The following is a 13,984-nucleotide window of genomic DNA, read 5'->3' as shown; positions in this document are numbered from 1 at the left end:
ATGATAGGAGTTGTATTCAAAAATGTATGCAGGTCAGTAGGTCAGAAGACAAGTAGCACGCATAAGAGAAGATATATATAGGTTGCTGGGTCAGTACTGAGAACATTTTTAATCTTCAAAGAAGCTCACATGTAAGGAACTTTCTTCATGGAAAGCAAAAGTCACTCTGTTACTAATCATGGCTCTACAGCTAAGGCATATTTTATTAACTTCAGGTCTTCCTCTACTATCTCTCATTCCTGTGGATCAGAATGTTGATTTCTTGGAGCCTCAGGTAAAAGGAATCTCAGGTAATCTAAAATGTGATTGAATAAATCTTTTCATTTTGATATCTCTATATTGTATCCCCCCCCTCTCACAATTCTGAAGGGCATTGAGCCTCCTCTGAGACAAACTGAACAGATTTTTAAAATCTTCCAAGCATAGCTGCCAAGTTTTCCCTTTTCTCGTGAGGAAGCCTATTCAGCATAAGGGAAAATCCCTTTAAAAAAGGGATAACTTGGCAGCTATGCTTCCAAGGAGATTCTGCTGATTATACCATGGTCAGTGCATTATCACTTGGTGACAACATGGAAGCATACCTTCTCAGTGATAGCACTGTCCTTCTGATGTCCTTTTCCTTTGGTAATTTGTGAGGCCAAGACAGTAATGACATTTAGATATTTATTAAGAATCTACATGCTTTCCTGCACTCTGACTCTTAGGGGGGAATTTAACATCACACTCTTCCAGTTGTTCCATCTGCGCAAACATTTCAGCTTGCCAAATGGAACAATCCCCCAAAGCATGCTATTTTGGGGGTTCCCCTGACTCCCCAAGACAATTTCAGGGAATGGGGACAGTTGAGGGGGGGGGCGAAAGCCTCTTTGTGCAAGTGGAGTCCTTGTACAGTGCTTCTGCTGACAGGACTGTTAGGTGAAGCCCACACTATTTTGTTTTGTTTTGTACATTGCTGAAGTTTATTTGTGATAGACAATTGCATTTTGTTTTAATCTAGCTCTTAGGACTCCTTTGTTGAATGTAGAAGATGTGTTTTTATTGCTTTCATGTACAGTGCTTATAGTTTTCTGCTATACCTGTATTAAGTTGTAGAAAAATGTGGGTAGCATAATTGCAAAAAAATGTCTGGGCCCTTCAGGTGAAGAAGTACTAAATCATGAATCTCCTGCATAATGTGTAGTTTGTCTCTTTGAGGTTATTTAAGAACTATGAAGAGAAGCATTTGGTCAATTAAATCTAGAGTTCTCCTGTACTGTACTCTGTTCTACCAAGTGAATCCATAAAAAGCAACAGCCCATCTAAATGTGCTTAGTAATAGCTAGAAGAGACTTTCATAGCTATGGTAAAATCTGGGGATCAGCAGCAATGGTTTCTTCTTCCTGCCCGACTATTTTAATTTGCATCACAAATATTAAGTTTCCCCACATTCTTAGCTCTGTTGCAAGAAGGCCTGATAAGAATAAGCCCTTTTAAGCTCCTTTAGTGTCTGAATGGAAATACATAGCATAAATTCAAGTTAATCTGGCCTGATGAAGATCAGTAATGTTTGGCAACCATAAATAATGTTCTCTGGATGAGGTACTTGTGAAAGAAACAGAGCTGTATTGCCACCATAAGACTGGGCCACTTCTTTCCATGCAGATCAAAGACAGATTCATGCTCTTCAAAGGCTGGCAGGAGTTGCTTTGTACAAGGGAATAGGAACACTCCTCAACATATGGGGAAAGGAAGGTTGTTTAAAGTTGTTACTTAAATGGCTTAAAACAATTCAGATGTGAAACCATATGGGCCTGGGGGCTCCCACTAGACTGTACATTTTACTGCAGATAAAGCTAATGGTCTGTGTGATGACTCAGCTTTATGCTCAAGAGGTAAAAGTTTACATGACCAAAAAAATCATTATTATTCAGTGTTACAACAAGCGAGTATCTAGAGACAATGGTGCTTGATATATTGAACATATTCAAAGTTCTATTGCACTTATAGTCTCTTGCTGATATTACAATGGTTAGCCTTAATTCTGTGCTCTGAAGGGTTTGTCTATTAGTTTTTGTTTCAATTAGTGATGACAAAACATAGTTCTAATGTTCATCCCAAATTATGGGTTGTATCCAGTAATAGTGCTACTCAAAGCAGACATAGACATTAATGGTCTCACTCAGTAAAGGTAACAGTAAAGGACCCCCAGATGGTTAAGTCTAGTCAAAAGCGACTATGGGGTTGCGGCGCTAATCTCGCTTCAGGCCGAGGGAGCCGGTGTTTGTCCATACACAGCTTTCCGGGTCATGTGGCCAGCATAACTAAGCCACTTTTGGTGCAACGGAATACTGTGACGGAAGCCAGAGCGCAATGAAACGCTGTTTGCTTTTCCGCCACAGCGGTACCTATTTATCTACTTGCACTGGTGTGCTTTCGAACTTCTAGGTTGGCAGGAGCTGGGACAGAGCAACGGGAGCTCACTCCATCCTGCAGATTTGAACTGCCGACATTCCAATCGGCAAGCTCAGTGGTTTACACCACAGCGCTACCCGCTCCCTCTTCTCACTCAGTAGAAGGCAGCTGACTCTGCTCGGAAATGGTACAGCCCACTCAGAGTTTGTGAGGCTTCATAAAATTGTTCCATGTGCTACAAAGTAAGGTGAAAATTATTTCCTCAAATGCTGCCGACTTTCAGAATGACACTGATCCACTTTCTTTGGTGATGGCGGTTTTTTGGGGGGGAGGTGATGTTGAGCTATTTGTGTCTTCTGATATGATTGTTGTGGCTTCAATACAATCCCTCACACTTACTAAAATATAGAGCTGATGGAGAATGTAAGATAAATATCTTTTTGTTTGTTTGTTTGCCAGATATTGAAAAGAAGGAAGACTTTTAAAAGAAGAAGGGTTGAAAATGTTATGTGCGGACAGGACTGAGGTAAAGCATGGAAGAAAATTGTATTGATTAATTAATCAATTTGAATGGTCCCCAGCCAGGGTGGGCCGAAATGGTGGCCTCTAGCTGTTGCTGGACTACAATTCACATCATTCCTTGCAATTGGCAATACTGGCAAGGGCTGATGGGAGTTGTAGTGTACAAAAACCTCTGGGGGGCATCACATTGGCTACCCCTGCCCTAGGGCTATTCCAGAGCTCCCATGGGTGAGACCAATTGGTCAAGGGAAATAATTTCAAACATTTGAGAGTGAGATGGGCTGCCACTTGGGTGCAGGGGCATTGCCAGAAGCTCAAAAGACCCAGGGCACAGGGCTATGACATAGATTTGCAAATGCTGATTTATATAGCTGTTTTGAGTGTGCTGGTGTTGGGTGAAGTATATGATGTGGCTATGTGGGAAAGGCCCTTCTCTGTGGGAATCTCCTTCCCTTTGAAGCTGCTGCTGGTGCCAACGCTCCGTTCCTTTCCTCTTTTTAGGAAGGGTTTTTTATTTATATGCAAAAATAAAATAAAATACAGAACATGAAAATAAATAATGATACAGAATCATCGAAGATATATATTTTAAAAACCTGTAGTTCTTGGGTGTATACAGTTTTTCTATTTTAAACAACCTTGGTTACAAACCTTCTGTATCTTTTGACACCAATTGAAAACTGCACTTGTTTCCTCTTGCTTGAACTGCTTGAATTTAGGTAGCTTCCATCAGCCTTATACTGTAACATGTTTTGCCCATTCTATTGGTACGTAGAAATTGGTGGTTTTAAGTATTTTATTACTGTCATAGAAGCAATAAACAGAACAAATAGAAGTTTGTTAATACTGTTAGGTTTTTGTGGCTGTTACTGGCCCTCAGATCATCTGATGAAGTGTGGGCTAAGCATATTTGAAATAAATAAAATATGTAAATGTCTGTATAAAATATAATGTATGTCCCTCACAGTATAGAATATAAAAACTGTATTTATAGGCAGACATTGTGTCCTCTGAACAAAGAAAGATGGTCAGTGTTTGGGGTTTCGCTTGCACTTCACATTGCATCATGCCCAGCTGCTCTGTAAGCAAAGTTTTTGGGAAAAGGAAGGGGCAAGGGATTGGGGGGGGCAGCCTGAGCAATGATGCCCCTGTTTGGGTTGTTGATCCTGAAAAACCATATCTTAGAGGGGCGAAGGATCACATTATGGCATTGCCTTCATCTGTCTGTATACAGAAGGATGGTATATTTAGCATCCTTTGAGTGTCCAAGAGCTATTGCTTCTAATGGAAACAAGAATATGTATTCCAGATGTATATTTAAGCTGGCTAGGAATCTGACTGCTCTGCTTCTTCATTCATAAAATTATAGTTCTCAAAAGGAAAATGCAGTTTTATGTGTGTGTTTTAAGATGACAGAGTATCATTCAAATGCTCTTTTTTTCTTTTTTACTCAATAGTTTATAATCTGGTTTGGCATCAGTTGCCATTGTGCATTTTATCTCTCCCAGTGTCAAACTGTTTTATGTGTCTGATTGGCCACCCCCACATTACATGGGGTTGGGGGTTGGGGGAGTGGAACCCCTGTAATGTGCCTACACAGGAAACCAGCCATCCTTCCTTGGTGGGGAGGGCACATGGCTCAAGCAGAGATGCTTTTCATGTAGTGGTCTGTGCTGACCCCTATTGAGCAGGTACTCCAGACATATTAAGGCTCCTCATCTCTAAGCCTTCAGTCAAGAATTCCTTTCTGCCTAGCCTGATATATAGTCACCAGCAAATTCACATTCAAAAGCTTGTCAAAACCACAGGACCTTTTGCAGAGACAATTTAACAAGATGTGGAAGATTTCAAAGCCATGGAGAATGTTTCCATGTTACAATATACATGTGGTTGAAAATAAGTGAGGCTCAGCATCCTCAGAACAATTTCTGTGCGGTTTGGCTTAAGCCACATGGACATTAGTTTGTGAGAAGCCTCTGCCACAGAGGAGGTCTTGCAAATCAAGTGAATTTGGGAACAATTTCATGGTATTTTCAAGACTCTGTCTGTGGTCAACACATATTCCCCAAATATGGGAAAATGTAAGAGCAAACATCTTCATGAAGGAGGAAGAGGCAAGCATGCCAGGGCTAAGGGCTTAGGGCTAATGGCAACGTTACCCAAATTTGGACATGGATGTTGCGTTGGGTCCCTAAATTATTTGAACTGGAAGCTTTATTTCAGGAACCTGGTCTATTGACCAGGGCAAGGCAGACCAAGGTACTACTCTTTATACCAGACCTGACCATTCCAATAGTTGCATGCAGCCTGCCAATCCCAGGAGCCTATGTTGCACTAAACATCTCTGTTTGCCTATTGAAGAGGGCTTTGAGGCCTGGGTAACACAGTCAACTTGGAATGGTAACTTTGATGTCTTACATACTTACATAATGTTATTTGTGTGCCACCTTTCCATAGCAGAAGTAGTCATAAACAACAAATAAAACATCAAAAAGTACACAACCAAATTAAACGATTTCCACATAAATCATAAGACGATATAAAATAAAGATACAAAAAATTAATATCAAAAATGTGCACATAGTAACTCAGTAGGCTGGGCCAGGCCTTGTTGCTCATTTCAGGGAAGGTTTCCTTATCCAATTTTTAATTTTTTGTATTATTGAATAAGGAAGCATTCCTTTAAATAAGGAACAGGTGGTAAGCCAATCCACTCGGCCCAGTTCCTTTCCAAGGCCCACAGTCCCTGATTGAGCACTTGTCCTGAAAAGGACATGCAGACTCCGACACCCTGCAGTCTCTATCTCCCTACTGCAGAGGCAGGAAGCACAGGAACCAGGATTACTAACTGACAAGGGAGGGAGAGAAATGTATGCTGAAGGACAATAGGAAGATTGCAGAGAAGCTGAATTAATTATTTGCGTCTGCCTTCACTGTGGAAGAAGTAGGTCAGATACCTGTGCCTGAACAGACTTTCTCAGGAAGGAAGTCTGAAGAACTGAAGCAAATAGACAGAACAAAATATTAAATCCTAGGACATTAACAAATTACCACCTCCTGATGACATCAAGCCAAAATTTATTAAAGACACAGGAAATGGTTGATCAGAAGAAGAAGAAGAAGAAGAAGAAGAAGAAGAAGAAGAAGAAGAAGAAGAAGAAGAAGAAGAAGAAGAAGAAGAAGGAAGAAGCAGCAGCAGCAGCAGCAGCAGCTAAAAACAGTCTGCATACCAGGGAGCTGAACTGGTGTTTACAAACTAGAAGAGAGATATTTGTGTCATAGTGGACAGCTGAATGAAAAATGTCAACTCATTGTGCAGCAGTTATATAAAGAAAAGACCAGTTCTATGCCAGAGATTACTTGGAGAAAAACTGAAAATAAATTGCCAGAATCATAACACTCTCAGCACAAATCTATGGTGTCGGCATGCTTGGAGTACCATGTACAGTTTTGGTAACTCACCTTGAAAAGAATATTTAGAGTTGGAAAATGGTCAGTAAAAGACAAAGGGAGCTGTATCCTTTGCCCATGAGAATAAACTACAACAATTGGGGATTTTTAGCTTAGAAAAAAGTGAGTAAGTGGGATATGACAGAAGTTAAATTATGTATAATGTAGAGAAAGTAGATGGAGAGCCTTCCTTACTTCCTTTCTCATTATACCAAAACTTTGAATTGTACAATGAAATTGATTAGCAGAAGGTTCAAGACAGACAAAGGGAAGGACTTTGTCACACAAAATATAGTTAACATTGAACAAATTCACAGAGGATAAAGCTATCAGTGGCTCCCAGTCAATATACCTTTAGGTCACCAAATACTCATTCATTGAGTTAGTAATGCCTAACTTGATGCCATTGATCTCAGCTGGTCTGCTCTGATCAACACATTCACCAACCCTGATGAAGCACGCATATGCCATCCCAACATTCCCGCAAAGCAAGCAAGTCTCACAAGTGAACATGCCATACCTCATCTTTAAAAGCTTGGCAGATGCAGCATGGAAACTTGTTGGGACATCTGCATTGATTCTGTCCAGTTCCAAACTTCTTGCCCTGCTCCTGAAGTCCTAAATCATGACCCCTGAGCACTCTGTCTGCTGCTGAGCCTGTACAGTTCATTGCATGAGTAAAGATCTCTTTCTTTCTTACAGGTAAGAGCCTCTGCTTGCTTGCTTTTGTAGCAGGAGGCAAGACAGTGACTCCCCAGACCCAAAATGGGCACAGCACTGCTGAAAGAAATAGAAGGATTTATTGATTAATATCACATGGCGGTTCACAATATAAAAATACAAAATGAGAATACAAAATACATAATAAAAACAAAAATAAAACCAATAACACCCCTCTCCCACAAACACATTTAAAATGACATAGAAGGTTAAAGGGAAATGTTTTTTCCCTGGTGCCAAAGGACGCAATTTGCTAGATTTTCTTGCTGCTCAGAAAGTGTACAGTGGCCCAAGGGCTTGAGGAAACTCCCCAGGAATCATGGTAGTGGTGGAAGATAGCAATGTAGAATGGTAAGGATTATCAAATATATACTGTCATTACAAGTGCTAGTTGTTGGGCTTTTTGTTCATCTATGTTTTTATGTAGTGGACCCAAGGTAAAACACAGTTTTAGTGGCTACAGTAGGTCCTATCTGATTGTTTAGAGTCAGACAATGACAATTTTACTTTCAAACACATTACAAATTTGGTACTGCCAATGCGTCTATATTAGCAATGCTTTCTAAAAACCACTTGGCACTATACCATTGGGAAACACCAAAAATATTTATAAAACACTGTTTAAATATGTGTATAGAATTTTAAAAAACCAATTTTAGTCCTACCCAAAAAAATCACCATGAGAATGTGAATAAAATTACTGGAATACAATGATAAAGATATCATCTGTCCAGAATGATGCATTTGCATCAAACTGATGTGACAGACAATTCCTAGAGACCAAACATGCACAATCCTCCTCCACCCCAACAAATCTGGCCAACAAATGTTTCAGATGGAAGAGTTTCCTTTGACCAGCTATTGTTTTAGGAGCTTACAGGGATACAAGGGGCATTGCCAGATCAGGCGCTGGAGAGACCAATGGAAAGGATGGGACAGAGTAGAGCAGGCTTCCTCAACCTCGACCCTCCAGATATTTTTGGCGTACAACTCCTATGATCCCTAGCTAGCAGGAACAGTGGTCAGGGGTGATGGGAATTGTAGTCTCAGAACATCTGGAGGGCTGAGGTTGAGGAAGCCTGGAGTAGAGCAATGAAAAGGGAGTAACAAATGCAAACAAAGCAGGCAGGTTTAAGGATACAGGTAAACTCCACTTATAAACTGCTGAGGAGCCTAAAGGTAGTAACAAATACCTCCTACCTTTTACAACGGCTCCTGAGAGACTGGGACCAGTGAAACAAATTAGCCCCCAGTGAGCTTTGTAGCCGAAAAGGCTTGGGGGCAGGACTGAGGAGGAGTGATTCCTGACTTCCTGTTTCTAGAAAACACTGTGACTCACCCTCCTCCCCAGATATCAATACTCCATTCTCCTACTTGCACTGCTGGCTGCCCACCTACAGGGATTTGGCAGCTTGATGCCTACATTCTCAGGATGTGACACATTGTTTTCTTTAGCAATCACTGATTAAACTACTGTTTTGTTGTTGCAGTGGCTTTGGTGAAATTCTGAGGAATAGAAAGTGGAGTTACAGTTCAAGGCACAACCTCAGGTTAGCACATTTGTATTTTTATCAGAAGCAGATAACTACAATTTATTCCTGGAACTGCTATTGGTGTGTTCTGCATAAATCCAGAACATCATTAGCATAGCCTCCCTGCTTTTTAGGAATCAGGGTAAACTGGATAAAAATTGGGTAACCCATTCAAGATGTATAAAAAAATAGTATATATCTGAATTAGTTACCCAAACTCAGACTTCTACTCAGTGGTAGTATGCCAACGCCTAGGGGTTGAGGTCCTTTCAGCCCCCCCCCCCCGTAAAATATTTGAGGGGCCCACACACTCCACAGTTAATGGACATTGCCATTTAAATGGGATGCATCATGTGATCAATTATGTGGGGTGGGGCTTACCTCCCCCCATATTTTATTCCAAGTTGGCACCCATGGTGCACTTTAATTTCTGGCCACTGCTTATTGGGAGAGAGTTTAATGTGTGGGTCAGGGTCCATTATGTCTTTACTGGCCACTGGAAGAAGAGAACATGCCCATCAGAACAACTGCACATCAGACTCAGATCTGACTGTGTAAAGGAGCGACGGGACACAACAGGAATGGGTGAAGCAGCCCCATCTCAGTCTCACCAATGTAGCTCTTGGAACATATGTCACAGATACATGAACACCTCTCCATACCTTTATCCTGATTATAGGAAAAATAGCATCATTACTCTTAATATTAGGTTCAGGTACAATTTTCTTCATCACAAGACCCTATTTTACCATTGAAAGATAACTTTGCACATGCACAAGGGCCTATAGCAGACTCCATATTCCTCTTTCCTCCCTGGTGGGTGGGATCCAAAATGGTGGTTTGGAATACGGAAAGGGTCCACTCGCACAACAGAACTTTTTCGTCTTCCCCCTCCTGTGGCCCTTAAATATGCTCTCAAGGGATGGGGGAACCCATGGACAGGTTCAGCGAGTGCACATGATGGGAGGGAGTCTCCTTGTGTGAACAGACCTCCTTCCCTGCATGCAAACCCCACTTAGCATTGCATTGAATTCTACCCAGTGGGGACAGCCAGGAATTCCAAGGCATACAGCCACATTGGCGGCTGCGTCTGCGGCATCAGGGCCAGCTCAAGACATATTGCTGCCTGAGGATAAAATGGCACCCCACCACCACCACTCTATGTACAAAAGCCAACTGGACTGGCAGCTGAATCATATTTCTGTACTGGCAATGAGATGGTATAGTTGTGCGCCACCCCAGTCTCTGAACAGTGCAAGATTCCAGGGGTTCCAGGCGCTTACCCAGGGTTTGTGTTTCCTTTGAAAATGAGGCACAGAAGAGATTGCGGTGTCTTTATGATATATGGTTTACATGTACAACCTGAGCCTACGATGGAGGAGTTTGCAGCATTAACACCCCAAAATGGCCTTATTTTCCCCATAGCTACGGTAGAATCTTGGATTCAAACAGAAATCAAACATGGCTCCCACACTCTCCAGCTTGCCGCTTTTCCCTCTGGCTCACATCACTGCCAAGCTCTGCTCTCAACTCTGGCTGCTCTTTCCAACTATCAAGCATCCCACCTTTGCTCATGTCAGATTGAGATTAACTCTAAAGGTGATCAGGAGTGTGTTGCCTTGAAATCATGGCAACTCTTCAAAGTGAAAAACATCCCTCCTTTTGCCATCATTCAGTTCAAAGAACTACCCAGAATTAAATATGCTCATTTCCTAATGAGAGGTAATGCATACATATTAGAAATCTGCTCCTCTCAGCGGGAGAGGGAGAGGGGAATGCCTGTGCCACATTTAAAATATGGCTAAAACATACCATCCTGCAATCTAATTTTTACTTAGTATCTTAATAATAATAATAATAATAATAATAATAATAATAAACTTAGTATTTCTTCTCCACATCCACACCCATCTCTAATAGAGTAAATGGGTGGGGTTTTTTTTACTGCTTGCACCCTGGATAAATTAATGTTTCAGACTAATTTGCTTACATGGAAGCTTTGCTTTTTGCCTTTTCCATGATCATAGAATCATAACATAGTAGAGTTGGAAGGGACATGAAGGATCATCTAGTCCAACCCCCTGCAATGCAGGAATCTCAACTAAAGGATGAACCCAGGAAGCAGCACCTATATGTAAGGTTCTGTTTGGTCTACTCCCTGAGGAACTGAGAGCCAGAATACAAGAGACCGCTGTAGATATTACAGCTGGATAGCCCGTTTGCCCTGTATTTCTTCTGCACAGAAATACAACTTGAACCCCAGCCCAAACATTCAGTTGGAGAGGACAGACAAAAGAAAATGTAAATAAAACCACCCTCTTTGGGTATCCCTAATTTTGAAATTATTAAAGGAAAATAAATACGTGCCTCAGGCCTAGAATTGCTGTACTGGAGAGATTAGCAAACCAAATTGCTTTAAGAAAGAGAGGGGAAACCCTCTGGGCAAAACTTAAATCTGAAATCCTTTAGATTCTCTTTGAACACCTGTGTAGTGGTAATTGGCAGCTGCTGTGCAGACGAGAGATGGGAAAGCAGAGATATTTTGGGTCTTCATTGCCTTAAAACACTGAATGAGATAAATGATGCCAATGACCTAAAGACAGCTTGTCAGCCAGCCAGTGCTTTACCAATCAAACCACTAAAATCATGTCATGCTGGGTAACAGCAATAAGGCCTTAAAAGCCAGCATGTTTCTAATTAATGGCTGTGCTTCATGGTACTGAACAAACATAGCCCATGAAGAGAGGCAATATTGAGCAGGGGGCAGTCATCACCTCCCTTCAGGTCACCTAAGGTTTACTCAGAGCAGACCTATTGAAATCAATGGACCAAACTTAGCCATGTTTATTAATTGCAAGGAATCTGCTCTGGATACAACCACCCATAGAATTGTCCCTCAGGAGCATCTATGTCTCTGGCAAGCACAGTGATTGTCTGTGATGTGTGATTACTATTATAAACAATATTCGATACCTCCATACGCTAGTCCCAAGAGACAAATCCCTTGGTGCTTGATTCTTCTCAAGAAAGAGGTAAAGAATAACTATCTTATGCTGATAACATTCCCATAGGTACTGTGAGATATACGAAAAAAACAAAATCACAATAAATATTTGCAATTCAACTGGCATAAGAATATGACAGCTGTTCTCGTTAGATCAGACCAAAGGTCCATCTGGTTCAACATCAGTGGTGGACACTGAGCTCTCAAATTTCAGCGGTGCTAAAATTCGGCGCCCTCTGCCTTCCGTGCTCTGTTCTACACCATTGTTTTGGCACCCTCTGCAGCACGGTGCTCAGAGCGACTGCACTGGTTGTGCCACCCTAAAACTGCCTCTGCCCGCACCCTCCTTTCCACAGAGGCAGCCACCCAGATGCCTCTAGGAAACCCACATCCCATTGGATTTCAGTCCCTTCCTGAAATCTGGACATGGCATGGTATTGCTGGCTTTGCCTATCATATCCATGTCTAGGGTGTGCTGGTAACTATCCCAGTGTGTTTCCCTGAAGATAATAGGTTTAAAATAAAATAAAAAACCAGAGAGAGAGAGAGAGAAGCAAGGTCCCACACTGAAGAAGTTAACCAGATGTCTTTTTGGGTTCCTTCTAAATTTTTAACGGTTGGAATAACATGCAGCACTTCACATATTTTTTGGCTGAGCAGCATGCACTCTGGAGTCTGTATTAGTGGCTCTCTGATTGCCTTTGCTGCACAATGACACGGTTTTGCTCTTAACTGCTCACAAGCAGCTCAAGTAAACAGGGCCTTAATTCCCCATTGCTTTTGCTCTCGGTGGCATGGTGAGGCTTTGTTCATTAATGCTTAGGATGCTCTCGGGTCTTCAGTCAAGGCAGAAAGTAGCATCATTAGGGGTGTACAAGTCAGTGTTTACCTGCCACCTCCTGCTTCATTACAGAGCCAGCAGAACAGCCAAGAAGAAGGGGTGGGATGCCACCAGAGCTCGAAAACAGTGAGGTGCTGCCAACCTGATTTGCCACACCTGAAGGGAAGGTGTAGAAGAATGCAAAGGACTGCTCTATCAAAGCAGCACAGCAGAGAGCCCGTCCCCTGGGATAAGCAGCAAATGTAGGAGTGCTCAGAAATAATTATATTGGAGAATAAGCAACTGCGTTACCGGGCTGCTTTAGTCATTAGCTAGCACAGATGAAAAACTGACGTACCAGTGAAAGTGCTGGTAGCAGCAGTATTGCACACAACACAAAGGTTATCAACCAGGTTGGGAGCAAGGCTGCAAAACACTTCCAAATTGCCATTGCCTCAGCAGAAATTTGGGGAGAAATCCAACCAATTCTCTTTTTAAGCAATTGTTTCCAATTCTTCCCTCTACTCGCCAGCTCTAGCCAGCGCTTTCTTCCAGCTGAATAGAAGAAGCTTTTTGCTGATTCCAAACACGTCTTTCCCCGTTCATTCTCAGCACAATGCACAGAGAATGAGGTACACAATTCCCGTTAACAAGAATGGGAGATTGCTCCCGTCTCCTGCCTTCCTGCACATCATGGGATAAATGAGGGTAAAGTGTTCGGCACAGAATGCTGGACACACAACTAGGCTTGGTTAATGGGAGTTGACAACTCTGCTTTTTTGTTAAAAAAAATAGATAATAAAAATCTTCCAGCAGGGGCAGTAATCCCAAGCATGGCCACGACTCTTACCTGGCATTTCCAAGGCTAGGAAACAGCCTCGATAAGCGAGAAATGGAAAACATTTCAGTTTACTAGCTGCATGTTGGTAATACAGTATATGCAATTGTTTAAATCTACGTAACTGTTTTATGTAAGTTACATCATAAATCATTTTGGGGTGCCTTGTGGCAAATGATTTATAAATGAATTGATTAGATGAATAAATAAGAGGAAATGGTAATGACAATCTTCCTTGGTATATTTTTCAAGAGGTTTCCAATTGTGTGGCCTGCTTTGATGCTTATGGCCTCACCATTTACATTGTTACTGTCTCTACTCCAATCTATTTCTCATAGAGGCCCTGCGGCAACCACACTCTACAATATCTCTTAGTTCATATTCATTCTCATGGCCTCAGCTGCAGCCTTTACCTTGGTGACATTCAAAACTGTGTTTCTGCCCTTTAACCACCACCACCCCTTATTTCAACCCCTGTATCTTTGCCATCCTCTTTCCTTCTGGATGACACCAACATCTCAAAGTGAACTTGGAGAAGTGAACATTCTCGCCACAGAATCATAGAACTGTAGAGTTAGATGGGACCCAAGGGTCATCTAGTCCAACCAACCCCCTGCAATGCACAAATTCTGCTCACAGCCATCTCTGGGTGGGCTCAAACCACCAAGAAATCACTCACATAATTTTGAGATTATAAAACTGATTTC

General features: G+C 41.8%; 2 long non-coding RNA genes across 2 annotated transcripts; one reads left to right on the top strand and one right to left on the bottom strand.

The window, feature by feature from the left end:
- Nucleotides 1–208: 208 nt before the first annotated feature.
- Nucleotides 209–13,503, top strand: LOC148686877 (uncharacterized). Its single transcript, XR_015948162.1, has 4 exons — nucleotides 209–290; nucleotides 2,851–2,917; nucleotides 8,574–8,633; nucleotides 12,533–13,503. It is a non-coding gene; the product is annotated as an uncharacterized LOC148686877 (long non-coding RNA).
- On the bottom strand, nucleotides 6,884–8,392 carry LOC132591629 (uncharacterized). The gene is made up of 2 exons (XR_009557065.1): nucleotides 8,284–8,392; nucleotides 6,884–7,140 (listed from the first exon to the last, which is right to left on the bottom strand). It is a non-coding gene; the product is annotated as an uncharacterized LOC132591629 (long non-coding RNA).
- Nucleotides 13,504–13,984: the final 481 nt, after the last annotated feature.

This window comes from Zootoca vivipara, chromosome 2, assembly GCF_965207765.1.
Source record: "Zootoca vivipara chromosome 2, rZooViv2.hap1.1, whole genome shotgun sequence".
Taxonomy (NCBI): Eukaryota; Metazoa; Chordata; class Lepidosauria; order Squamata; family Lacertidae; genus Zootoca; species Zootoca vivipara.
This window is presented reverse-complemented; position numbering and strand designations above follow the sequence as displayed.